The following is a 13,816-nucleotide window of genomic DNA, read 5'->3' as shown; positions in this document are numbered from 1 at the left end:
AGGGAAATTAAGGATAGTGTTAAAACCAAGGAAGAGACAGATAAATTGGCCGGAAAAAGGAACAAACCTGAGGACTGGGAGAAATTTAGAATTCAATGGAGGAGGACTAAGGGTTTCATTAGGAGGGGGAAAATGGATTATGAGAAGAAGCTTGCTTGGAACATACAAACTGACTGCAAAAACTTCTGTAAATATGAAGAGTAAAAGATTAGTGAAGACAACTGTAGGTCCCTTGCAGTCGGATTCAGGTGAATTTATAATGGGGAACAAAGAAATCGAAGACCAATTGAACAAATACTTCAGTTCCATCTTCACGCAGGAAGACACGAATAACCTTCCAAAAGTACGAGGGGACCGAGGGTCTAGTGAGAAGGAGGAACTGAAGGATATCCTTATGAGGTGGGACATTGATGGGATTGAAGGATGATACATCCCTGGGGCCTGATAGTCTACATCCAAGAGTACTTAAGTAAGTCCGGCCTAGAAATGGTGGATGCATTGGTGATCATTTTCCAACAGTCGATTGACTCGGGATCAGTTCCTATGGACAGCAGGTTAGCTAATGTAAAACCACATTTTAAGAAGGGAGGGAGAGAGAAAGCGATTAATTATAGACCGGTTAGCCTGACATCAGTCATGGGTAAATGTTGGAATCAATTATTAAGGATGAAACAGCAGCGCATTTGGAAAGCAGTGACAGGATCGGTCCAATTCAGCATGGATTTATGAAAGGGATGGATTTATGCTTGACAAATCTTCTGGAATTTTTGAGGATGTAACTAGCAGAGTGGACAAGGGAGAACCAGTGGATGTGGTGTATTTGGACTTTCAAAAGGCTTTTGACAAGGGTCCACACAAGAGATTGGTGTGCAAAATCAAAGCACATGGTATTGGGGGTATCGTGGATCGAGAAGTGGTTGGCAGACAGGAAGCAGAGAGTCCGGAAAAAAGGGTCCTTTTTAAAATGGCAGGCAGTGACTAGTGGAGTGCCGCAGAGCTCAGTGCTGGGACCCCAGCTCTTTACAATGTACATCAATGATTTGGATGAAGGAATTGATTGTAATATCTGCATGTTTGCAGATGACACTAAACTGGGTGACGGTGTGAGCTGTGAGGGGGACGCTAAGAGACTGCAGGGTCACTTAGAATTGATAGGTGAGTGGGCAAATTCATGGCAGATGCAGTAGAATGTGGATAAATGTGAGGTTATCCACTTTGAGGGCAAAAACGTGAAGACAGAATATTTTATGCATGGTGGCAGATTCGGAAAAGGGAGGTGCAACGAGACCTGGGTGTCATGGTTCATCAGTCACTGAAAGTTGGCCTACAGGTACAGCAGGCAGAAAAAAGGTAAATGGTATTTTGGCCTTCATAGCTAGGGGATTTGAGTATAGGAGCAGGGAGGTCTTACTAGCGTTGTACAGCGCATTGGTGAGGCCTCACCTGGAATATTGTTTTCAATTTTGGTCTCCTAATCTGAGGAAGGACGTTCTTCCTATTGAGGGAGTGCTGCGAAGGTTCACCAGACTGATTCCCGGGATAACTGGACTGACATATGAGGAGAGACTGGATCAACTGGGCCTTTATACATTGGAGTTTGGAAGGATGAGAGGGGATCTCATCGAAACATACAAGATTCTGATGGCACAGGACTGGTTAGATGCGGGTAGATTGTTCCCGATGTTGGGGAAGTTGGAGCAGGCTCGAACGGCTAGATGGCCCACTCCTGTTCCTAATTCTTATGTTCTTATAGCAATTCTGGAAGAATAACATTGAAACGAAATGTGAGCTGACACCCAGAAAGAAGTGTTAAGGCAGAAGGTTAAATGCTGTATCCCTTTCTGCAAAAAATTCCTTTCCCAAACATTTCTCTGACCGAAACGGCACAAAACAAAAATGTTCCTTTCAAATTCATTAAACTCCCGAATTTCCGTGCCCCGCGAATCTCCTGAATCAGATGCCTCTACTTTTGCCGACTCAATCCATGTCCCTTTGCAATGTTGTGCTCCCACCCACACAATGAAATGTGCCACTAACTTATCGAATCATGGTATGGTTACAGCACGGAAGGCCATTCGGCCCGTCGAGACCGTACCGACTCTCAGCGAGTCCCACTCCCCCGCCCTTTCCCCGGAGCCCTGCAATTGTTTTTCCTTCAGACACTTATCCAACTCCCAGCTAAGAGATAAGATTCAGTCTGTCTCCACCGCCCTTTCAAGCCGTGCATCCCAGATCCTAACCACTCGCTCCTGTTCCTATGTGTAAAGTCTGGGAAACACGAGATCAATTCCTGCTACACTCACAGCCTTCCTAAATAGAGCACCATTATTCTATTCTCGTAAAACCAGCTCCTGAAGTAAAAGCCAGCTGTGGAGGTTAAAGCTCTGGTTATGTTCCTAGCACCATGTCAATCGCAGTGTTTCTGCATTGTAGTGGTTATCACGTTCGCCGAACACGCGAAAAGTCCCTGGTTTGAAACCCGGTGGAAACATTTTGAAAATTGTTCAATTAAATATTAGAAAAAATGGAATAATTGACATTATTGGTTCAATATTAACAAAGTTGGTGTTTGTTTCTGCTGATGTTAATAACCCTTCAACTAGGCTGGAGTTTAATATTTTGATATTTCAAATAACAGTGTTGATATTTGATTTCTCCAAGATAAGAGAGGCTAATTGATGTCCTGTTTCTGACTGCTCCATTTTTGATCGGAGCGGAGGAGCGGTGAGAGATCGGGGCCCAGGAGCGTCGTGATCGATGCTCAGGAGAGGCGAGGGACCAGGGACAGCACGGGCCAGGCCACACTGCGATCTATGGATAGTCGGCGCATGTGTACACACTTGGTCCATGCAGCAGAGCTTGGTCTATGGTCGTCTTGGGTAATCCTTGCCACTGAACCAAGACCTCGCCCATGAACCACGACCTCGCCCCCGTGTGGTGGCTGGTGTGCAACGGTCACCGCACATTAAAACAATCCACCCACAAGCATCTTCCACCCTTCAGGATGTAGTTCGGGACCTAGATTGTCAGATCCCTCATCGAAACACCTGTAAACTCATCCCTTTTTCGTGTGGAAACAAGTCATCCTCGATACGAGGGACTGCCAATACTATACTATGAACAAAAATATAGTGTCTCACAGCCCTGTTACACTGGCTGGTTTCTCTGTACAGTTCTGTACACACTCAAACTCGACACAGTGTCTCTCACTCCCTCCCGTTTCCAGCCCTGACGGTGCAGAAAGCCCCTCTCAAAGCTGCACGTTCCGGCTGCTTTCAGTTGAGTTGTGAGAGATTATTAAAGGATCCTGCATCTCCGCCTCGCTTGACAACAGCAGATTGAAGCCGAAAACAACCCATCGACTAATCGCTCGTCCCCAGCTCCAGAGGGAGTGAGGCCGGGACTGTCATGTATTCAACCAGCATTGTCACCCATGTATAATCTGACCTAAGTTGGACACTGCGAGAACAATGACCACGAGGTGGTGAACTTGTGGGAGACAATCCTAACCTGGACCTTCAGGTATAAAAGGGGTAGCTCCACCCACTTCCATCACTTGAGTGCGAAGGAATAAAGGACAGGTCACAGACTGACCTTCTCTGAAGCATGGGCCTCGTGTGCATTTACACTCTATAGTACGGACGTATCAATGGCGACGAGAAACTGGGATTTAAACCACGCGAGCATGGCCACTAGCAGAACTGACGAGAGGTACATTGTAAGCAGTGGTTGGGACAGAGATTCAACATTGTTAAAGCATCACACACTTCTCCATGCAGCCAAGGGCAGTCAGGCATGCCCCAATATGTAGCCGAACCCAGAGTGGGAGTTCGACAGAGACAATGGCAAGCTGAACGGCGATTCACGTCATTGCAAGGGACAATGCGGCCAGTAATGGGGCCATCAACACCTATTAATGGTGCACTCAAGGACAATCACGGGGCAGTCAGTGACGATCGACTGGCAAGAGACATTTAGTTTCCAACAGCAGCTCATGTTGGAGGCGGTAATGCACACACTCAGCCGGAGTTTGCAGAGATGAGCAAAATACCTGCAGAAATTGCAGAAATGGGCACTGGGGGAAATCGCTGGAAGCTAAAGTTCAGCGAGCTCATGTGGAGCATGTATACAGTTCATACACAAGGACGCCACCGATAATGATGAAAGTGCTCCTCAATGGCATCCCAGTATCAGTGGCGCTAGACACGTGGGCCAGCCAGTCCCTGATGGGTATCAAATAGCTCAAAAGGTTGTGGGCGTCCAAGTACAGGAGGCCAAAATTATTGCCGATTGACGCACAGCTGCGAATATACACAAAGGACATCATTCTGGTTCTAGGCAGCGCCATGGTAGTCGTGACCCACAAAGTTGGCTTGCTGTCATGAACTGGAAATGGGACGATGTCAATGCAATTTCCTCTGTGGAGCGAGTATCATGCTCACAGATCCTGGACAAATTTGGACTCATTATTTCAACCCGGCATTGGCACTTTCATGGTGGCCAAGGTAGTAATTCACATAAACACGGACGACAGGCCAGTACACCACAAGACCAGGGCGGAGCCGTACGTGATGCGGGAAAAGATAGAAGGCGAATTGGACTGCCTGCTAAGGGAAGGCATCATATCGCCAGTCGAATTCAGTGACTGAGCGAGCCCGATTGTGCCGGTGCTCAAGGCGGATGGGTCTGTCAGGATATGTGGTGATTACAAGGCCACCATCAATTGGGTGTCACTCCAAGACCAGTACCCGCTACTGATAGCGGAGGACCTCTTTGCGACGCTATCCGGTGCCAAACTTTTTTCAAAATTAGACCTGTTCTCAGCTTACATGATCCAGGAGCTGGCGAGTGAGTCGAAGAAGCTGACCACCGTCACGACACACAATGGATTGTTTGAGAACAACAGATGTCCGTTCGGAATTCGCTCGGTTGCCACGATCTTCCAATGAAATTTGGAAAGCCTCCTCAAGTCGATTCTAGGGATGGTGGTTTTTCAGGACGACATCCTCATCACGGGTTACGATACTGAAGAAAACCTCCACAATCTGTAGGAGGTGCTCCGCAGATTGTACCGGATAGGGCTGCGACTGGAAAATGCGAAGTGCGTCTTCCTAGCTCCAGAGGTAGAATTCCTGGGGAGGAGGGTAGCAGCAGACGGGATCAGCCCTACTGACTCCAAAACGGAAGCGATCCAGAGAGCAGCCAGCTCCCGTAACACGACGGAGCTGCGTTCGTTCCTGGGGCTCCTGAACTGTTTATTAACTTTCTTCCAAATTGAGCACGCTGCGAGAGCCGCTACACATGCTCCTACGCAAAGGTCGCGCATGTGTCTGGGGGGACAGCCAGGAAAGCGCTTTTAATAGAGCACGCAATTTGTTATGTTCCAATACTCTGTTAACGCTATATGACCCATGTAAGAAACTTGTGTTAACGTGCGATGCGTCGTCCTATGGTGGCGGGTGTGTGTTGCAGCATGTCAATGCCAAGGGTCAGTTACAGCCGGTAGCTTAGGTCTCCAGAAGTCTGTCCCAGGCAGTAAGGGGCTATGGGATGGTAGAAAAGGAGGCGCTCGCATGTGTATATGCGGTAAAGAAAATGCACCAGTACCTGTTTGGCAGGAAATTTGAGCTGGAGATAGATCACAAACCCGTAACGTCCCTTTTGGCCGACAACAAGGCCATAAATGCAAACGCATCGGCCCGCATACGGAGGTGGGCACTCACGTTAGCCGCCTATGACTACACAATTCGGCACAGACCGGGCACCGCAAATTGCGTCGATGCAATCAGCAGGCTCCCACGAGCCAACACTAAGGGGGCTACCGAGCATGGTTCTGAGATGATCATGGCTGTTGAAGCTTTCGAAAGCGAAGGCTCACCCGTGACAGCCCGTCAGATTAAAGTCTGGACAAATAGAGACCCGCTATTGTCTCTGGTCAATAAATGTGTCCTGAATGGGGACTGGGCAGCCACGTACAGGGCATGCCCTGAGGAAGTTAAACTATTCCACAGGCGCAGGGATGAACTTTCGATTCAGGCCGATTGCCTACTGTGGGGAAACCGCGTAAAAACCACATGGGCAGAGAGGTGTTCATCAGAGAACTCCACAATGAGCACCCGGGCATTGTCATGAGGAAGGCAATTGCCAAGTCACACATTTGGTGTCCAGGGATAGACGCAGATCTGGAACTTTGTGTTCGCAGGTGCAACACGTTTGCCCAACTGGGTAATGCGCCCAGGAAAGCCCCCCTTAGCCCCTGGTCCTGGCCCACCAAGCCTTGGGCACGCATCCATGAGGAGTACGCAGGTCCTTTCAAAAATGTTTTTGGTTTTAGTCGACGCCTACTCCATACGAAACATAAGAAACATAAGAATTAGGAACAGGAGTAGGACATCTAGCCCCTCGAGCCTGCTCCGCCATTCAACAAGATCATAGCTGATCTGGCCGTGGACTCAGCTCCACTTACCCGCCCGCTCCCCGTAACCCTTAATTCCCTTAGTGATTAAAAATCTATCTATCTGTGACTTGAATACATTCAATGATCTCGCCTCAACTGCTTCCTTGGGCAGATAATTCCACAGATTCACAACGCTCTGGGAGAAGAAATTCCTTCTCAACTCGGTTTTAAATTGGCTCCCCCGTAATTTGAGGCTGTGCCTCCTAGTTCTAGTCTCCCCTGCCAGTGGAAACAACCTCTCTGCCTCTATCTTGTCTATCCCTTTCATTATTTGAAATGTTTCTATGAGATTACCCCTCATCCTTCTGAACTCCACCGAGTAAAGACCCAGTCTCCTCAATCTATCATAGAAACTTAGAAACTTAGAATAGGTGCAGGAGCAGGCCATTCGGCCCTTCGAGCCTGCACCGCCATTCAATAAGATCATGGCTGATCATTCCCTCAGTACCCCTTTCCTGCTTTCTCTATTCCCCTTGATCCCCTTAACCGTAAGGGCAATATTTAACTCCCTCTTAAATATATCCAATGAACTGGCATCAACAACTATCTGCGGCAGGGAATTCCACAGGTCAACAACTCTCAGAAGAAGTTTCTCCTCATCTCAGTCCTAAATGGCCTACCCCTTATCCTAAGACTATGTCCCCTGATTCTGGACTTCCCCAACATCGAGAACATTCTTCCCGCATCTAACCTGTCCAGTTCCGTCAGGATCTTATATGTTTTTATGAGATCCCTTCTCATCCTTCTAAACACCAGTGAGTAAAGGTCCAGTTGATCCAGTCTCTCCTCATATGACAGCCCAGCCATCCTGGAATCAGTCTGGTGAACCTTCACTACACTCCCTCAATAGCAAGAACGTCCTTCCTCAGACTAGGAGACCAAAACTGAACACAATATTCCAGGATGAGGCCTCACCAAGGCCCTGTACAACCGCAGCAAGACCTCCCTGCTCCTACACTCAAATCCCCTCGCCATGAAGGCCAACATACCACCTGCCCTCTCCACAACCCGCTGCACCCGCGTGCCCCCTCATCTGCGGAATCAGCCGAGTGAATCATCTCTGTATCCCCTCCAAAGCCAGTATATCCTTCCTTAAGTAAGGTGACCAAAACTGCACGCTGTACTCCAGGTGCGGCCTCACCAATACACTGTCCAGTTGCTGCAGGACCTCCCTGCTTTTGTACTCCATCCCTCTCGCAATGAAAGCGAACATTCCATTCACCTTCCTGATTACCTGCTGCACCTGCAAACTAACTTTTTGGGATTCATGCACAAGGACCCCCAGGTCCCTCTGCACCGCAGCATGTTGTAATTTCTCCCTATTCAAATAATATTCCCTTTTACTGTATTTTTTCCCAAGGTGGATGACCTCACACATTCCGACATTGTATTCCAGCTGCAAAATCTTAACCCATTCGCTTAACATATCCAAATCTCTTTGCAGCCTCTCTGTGTCATCTGCACAACCCGCTTTCCCACTAATCTTTGTGTCATCTGCAAATTTTGTTACACTACACTCTGTCCCCTCTTCCAGGTCATCTATGTATATTGCAAACAGTTGTGGTCCCAGCACCGATCCCTGTGGCACACCACTAACCACCGATTTCCAACCTGAAAAGCACCCATTTATCCCGACTCTCTGCTTTCTGTTCGCCAGCCAATTCTCGATCCATACTAATACATATCCTCTGACTCCGCATTCCTCTATCTTCGGAAGTAACCTTTTGTGTAGTACCTTATCGAATGCCTTTTGGAAATCTAAATACACCACATCCATCGGTACACCTCTATCCACCATGCTCGTTATATCCTCAAAGAATTAAAGTAAATTAGTTCAACATGATTTCCCCTTCATGAATCCATGCTGTGACTGCTCGATTGCACGAAGCTAATCTAGATGTCCCGCTATTTCTTCCTTAATGATAGTTTCAAACATTTTCCCCACGAGAGATGTTAAACTAACCGGCCTATAGTTACCTGCCTTTTGTCTGCCCCCTTTTTTAAACAGAGGCGTTACATTAGCTGCTTTCCGATCCGCTGGTACCTCCCCAGAGTCCAGAGATTTTTGGAAGATTATAGCCAATGCATCTGCTATAACTTCCGCCATCTCTTTTAATAACCTGGGATGCATTTCATCCGGACCAGGGAACTTGTCTACCTTGAGTCCCATTCGCCTGTCCAGCACGACCCGCCTAGTGATAGTGATTGTCTCAAGGTCCTCCCTTCCCACATTCCTGTGACCAGCAATTTCTGGCATGGTTTTTGTGTCTTCCACTGTGAAGACCAAAGCAAAATAATTGTTTAAAATCTCAGCCATTTCCACATTTCCCATTTTTAAATCCCCCTTCTCATCTTCTGAGGGACCAACATTTACTTTAGTCACTCTTTGCCGTTTTATATATGGATAAACGCTTTTACTATCTGTTTTTATGTTTTGCACAAGTTTAATTTCGTAATCTATCTTTCCTTTCTTTATTGCTTTCTTAGTCAATGTTTGCTGTCGTTTAAAATGTTCCCAATCTTCTAGTTTCCCACTAACCTTGGCCACCTTATACGCATTGGTTTTTAATTTGATACTCTCCTTTATTTCCTTGGTTATCCACGGCAGGTTATCCCTTCTCTTACTGCCCTTCTTTTTCACTGGAATATATTTTTGTTGTGCATTGTGAAAAAGCTCCTTAAAAGTCCTCTGCTGTTCCTCAATTGTGCCACCGTTTAGTCTGTGTTCCCAACTACTTCAGCCAACTCTGCCCTCATCCCACTGTAGTCCCCTTTGTTTAAGCATAGTACGCTCGTTTGTGACACTACTTCCTCACCCTCAATCTATATTACAAATTCAACCATACTGTGATCACTCATTCAGAGAGGATCTTTTACTAGGAGATCGTTTATTATTCCTGTCTTATTGCACAGGACCAGATCTAAGATAGCTTGCTCCCTTGTCGGTTCTGTAACATATTGTTCAAAGAAACAATCCCGTATGCATTCTATGAATTACTCCTCCAGGCTACCCCGTGCGATTTGATTTGACCAATCAATATGTAGGTTAAAATCCCCCATGATTACTGCCGTTCCTTTTTCACATTTCTCCATTATTCCCTTGATTATTGCCCACCCCACCGTCAAGTTATTAATTGGGGGCCTATAAACTACGCCCACCAGTGACTTTTTCCCATTATTATCTCTAATCTCCACCCACAATGTTTCAACATTTTATTCATTAGAGCCAATATCATCTCTCACAACTGCCAGAATATCATCCTTTATTAACAGAGCTACCCCACCTCCTTTCCCTTCTTGTCTATCTTTCCGAATTGTCAGCTACCCCTGTATGTTTAATTCCCAGTCTTCACCACCCTGCAACCACGTTTCTGTCATGATTTGTGCCGTCAACGCATTTACTTTATTTTGAATGCTGCGTGCGTTTAGGTAGAGTGTTTAATACTAGTTTTTAAACCATGATTTTTTGTATTAACCCCTCCTGCAGCCCCTTTATATTCATACATATTGTCCCTTCCTGTCACCTTGTGGTTTACACTTACCCCAGTGCTGCTCTGCTCTGTTGCCTCCTGCCTTTTGCATTCTTTCTTGAGGTCCTGTTTATCTTTGCTCTCACCTATTCTAACTAGCTCAGAGCCCTCTCCTGCGTTCTGAACACTCCTCGCATTGAGGCACCGAGCTTTCAGGCTTGCCTTTTTATTACACTTTGACCCTTTAGAATTTTGCTGTACAGTGGCCCTTTTTGTTTTTTGCCTTGGATTTCTCTGCCCTCCACTTATACTCATCTCCTTTCTGTCTTTTGTTTCTGTCTCCATTTTGTTTCCCTCTTTCTCCCTGCATTGCTTCCCATCCCCCTGCCATATTATTTTAACTCCTCCCCAACAGCACTAGCAAACACTCCCCCGAGGATATTGGTTCCGGACCTGCACAGGTACAGACCGTCTGGTTTGTACTGGTCCCACCTCCCCCAGAACCGGTTCCAATGCCCCAGGAATTTGAATCCCTCCCTGCTGCACCACTGCTCAAGCCACGTATTCATCTGAGCTATCCTGTGATTGCTACTCTGACTAACACGTGGCACTGGTAGCAATCCCGTGATTACTACTTTTGAGGTCCTACTTTTTAATTTAGCTCCGAGCTCCTTAAATTCATCTAGTTGGACCTCATCCCTTTTTTTACCTAAATCTTTGGTACAATGTGCACCACTACAACTGGCTGTTCACCCTCCATTTTCAGAATGTCCTGCACCCGTTCTGAGACATCCTTGACCATTGCACCAGGGAGGCAACATACCCTCTGGAGTCTCGGTTGGGGCCTCAGAAACGCCTATCTATTCCCCTTACAATCGAATCCCCTATCACTATCGCTGTCCCACTCTTTTTCCTGCCCTCCTGTGTAGCAGAGCCAGCCACGGTGCAATGAACTTGGCTGCTGCTGCCCTCCCCTGATGAGTCTTCCCTCTCAACATTACTCAATGTGAGGCCAACGTGATATCCGCTACACTGCATCCCTTCAAAGGGCGAGAAACCACTGAATATAAAGGACGAGCTCACAAATATCAGGGGCGGTGCAGTCTGGTCAATGTCGAACCCTCCTTTCTTATTCAGCAGTGGCATGAACGGGAGTCAGACGCCACAAAGTTGAATTAAAGACACAAATACAAGCAACACTTGCAAATCTTTCCAGTGTAAAATTATTTCACTTTATTTGAAATGCTACTGCTTTGAATCTGAAAATACGCATGTTGGGATTTTATCTTCACTACTGATTGTATTTTTTGTGCATGGTAGGAATAGCCGGTGCTGTTAAATTTGAAAAAAGTTGCCCCAGATTCGTGGTGTCATCGGCAATCAAGATTTTGAACCAGAAAGCTTTTACACAGTGAGTAAAATGAGATATGGTTTTCGAGTTAAGATGCAAAGCACAGGACAAATGATTGAAGTACGGACTGTTCCTGAGTTACCATTTGTTTGATTGTGCAAAAGAAGGTGAGGGGTTAATTAATGATGGTTTCCCGTGAAAGCAAGAGAAAACTTTAAGAAGAAACCATACGGTGCCTGTCAGGTGAGCGCCACTTGTGATACCTGGTGGGAATGGACGGAGATTTTAAAGACCCTTGTATTACAGAACCTTCATATAGAGGAACATCTCCAGCACGCTATGCAGGTCTCATGGTGCAGCGGTAGTGTGTCTGACTTCAAATCCGAAAGTTATGTGTTTAAATCACGTCGGGGTCACTGTTCGTTCGGATGTTGTTCTTCCAGAATTAATATTTATTTTGCTGTTTGGCAATAACCAGACCCTTGCTCCAACGTCTGTCTCACTGTTTCCCCGGTGTCAGGCAGAGAATATTTTTTTATTTAAAAAAATACTTTATTCATATAAAAATTTGTACAGTACATTCAAAAGCAGTTCAGTACATTGAGCTGCGGTCAGTAATCGCATACACGACATTTGGGTTCTGACGGCAGTTCCTGTCGATATATTCCCTTGCTTTTCAGTTCCAGTACAATTCGGTACAATACGGGATACCTTGTAGTACATTCAACAAATTACATCACACGTGTCACTGTACAGTACATGGAATGGGTAACGGTACATTTACACTTTTTTTCAACGTGCATCACGAAACAGACCTTACATTGTACATGGCACTACAGATGTGTTTACAGATCATGGTGCTCTATGTACTCAATAAAGAAGTTACAAGTACGGCCCGAGGGCAGTTTCATATTGATTCCTGCCCCGGGGTTTTCCGTGTCAGAAGAGCTTTAAACTGTGGTCCTTCCCCACCCTGCCTTTGCGGCAACTGCACCACTTTTAAGTGCGTCCCTCAGCACGTAATCCTGGATATTGGATTGCGCCAGTCTGCAACACGCATGGGTGGACATCTGCTTGCTCTGGAAGACCAGCAAGTTTCGGCAAGACCAAAGAGCATCTTTGACTGAATGATGGCCCTCCAGCAGCAGGTGATGTCTGTCTCGGTGTGTGGCTTTGGGAACAGCCCGTAGAGCACAGAGTCCTGTGTTACGGAGCTGCTTTCTCACGGCTGCGACCCGGGTTCTATTCCCGGTCAGGGAAATTGTACTTAAATTTCAAAACCTTATAAAAAAAATAGTTCATCTCTTTTACACATCTTTATGCATCTACTGTGTAAAAAAAATCGAAGCATTGATTTAAACATCATTTATTAATTCATAACATTCTATTGTCATATGATATATTTTGGTTCTGAGCATATGAGGAAATTTTCTCCCGATCACATTGGGTTTTATTCTGGTAATCTGGTGCTGAAAGTGGAGATGTTTCCACAGTGGAGCGGTTAACACGTTCGGCTCACATGCAAATCATCGACACCATCAGAGGCAGTCACTCGGGATCGAGGAGGACTTGCTTCCACTCCCAAAGTGAGTCCTTTGATGGCTGAACAGTCCGATATGAGAGCCACAGATCCTGTTACAGGTGGGACAGACATACGTCGAGGGAAGGGGTCGTTGGGACTGATTTGCCGAGTGCTCCTTCCGCTGCCTGCGCTTGGTCTCTTCATTATCGTTGCATCGAGCCTCAAAGAGTCAACGCCCTCCCGGATGGACTTTCTCCAGCTCGGGATGTCTGCGGCCAGGGTCTCCCAGGTGTCAGTGGTGATGTTGCACTTTACCAGGGAGGCTTTGAGGTTGTCCATGGAACTTTTCCGCTGTCCTCCTTTGGCTCGTTCACCCTGAAGGAGCTCCGCATAAAGACGTAAACATAAACACATACGGATTAGGGGCCGGAGTTTGCCATTCGGCCCCTCGAACCTGGTCCACCATTGAAGAAGACCCTGTGAGTTCTTCAACAGCAAGTTTTAACATCTGGGGCAGAGCCAACAGGCGCCTGGCTGCAATGAGTGATAAAAACGTGCGTTGGTCAGCAGCCTGGCAAGCTCAGTCGGAAGAGCATGAGATTCTTAATCTCAGGGTCGTGGGTTCGAGCCCCACGTTGGGCGATTTCTTTTCATTTCATGTTGCTTTCATGGAAAACCTCTGACCGAAACGGCACAAAACAAAAATGTTCCTTTCAAAGTCATGAAACTCCGAAATTTCCACGCCCCGCGAATCTCCTGAATCAGATGCCTCTAGTTTTGCTGACTCAATCCATGTCCCTTTGCAATGTTGGGCTCCCAACCACACTATGAAATGTGCCAATAACTTATCGAATCATGGAATGATTACAGCACGGAAGGCCATTCGCCCCAACGGGCCCGTGCCGACTCTCAGCGAGTTCCACTCCCCCACCCTTTCCCCGTAGCCCTGCAATTGTTTTTCCTTCAGAAACTTATCCAACTCCCGTCTGAAAGATAAGATTGAATTTGCCTCCACC

General features: G+C 46.6%; 1 non-coding gene across 1 annotated transcript; it reads left to right on the top strand.

The window, feature by feature from the left end:
- Nucleotides 1–13,369: 13,369 nt before the first annotated feature.
- trnak-cuu (transfer RNA lysine (anticodon CUU)) lies at nt 13,370–13,442 on the top strand. The gene has a single exon. It is a non-coding gene; the product is annotated as a tRNA-Lys (tRNA).
- Nucleotides 13,443–13,816: the final 374 nt, after the last annotated feature.

The sequence above is a fragment of the Pristiophorus japonicus genome, chromosome 25, assembly GCF_044704955.1.
Source record: "Pristiophorus japonicus isolate sPriJap1 chromosome 25, sPriJap1.hap1, whole genome shotgun sequence".
Classification (NCBI taxonomy): domain Eukaryota; kingdom Metazoa; phylum Chordata; class Chondrichthyes; family Pristiophoridae; genus Pristiophorus; species Pristiophorus japonicus.
Note: the sequence above shows the minus strand (reverse complement) of the source record. Positions and strands in the feature narration are given on the sequence as shown.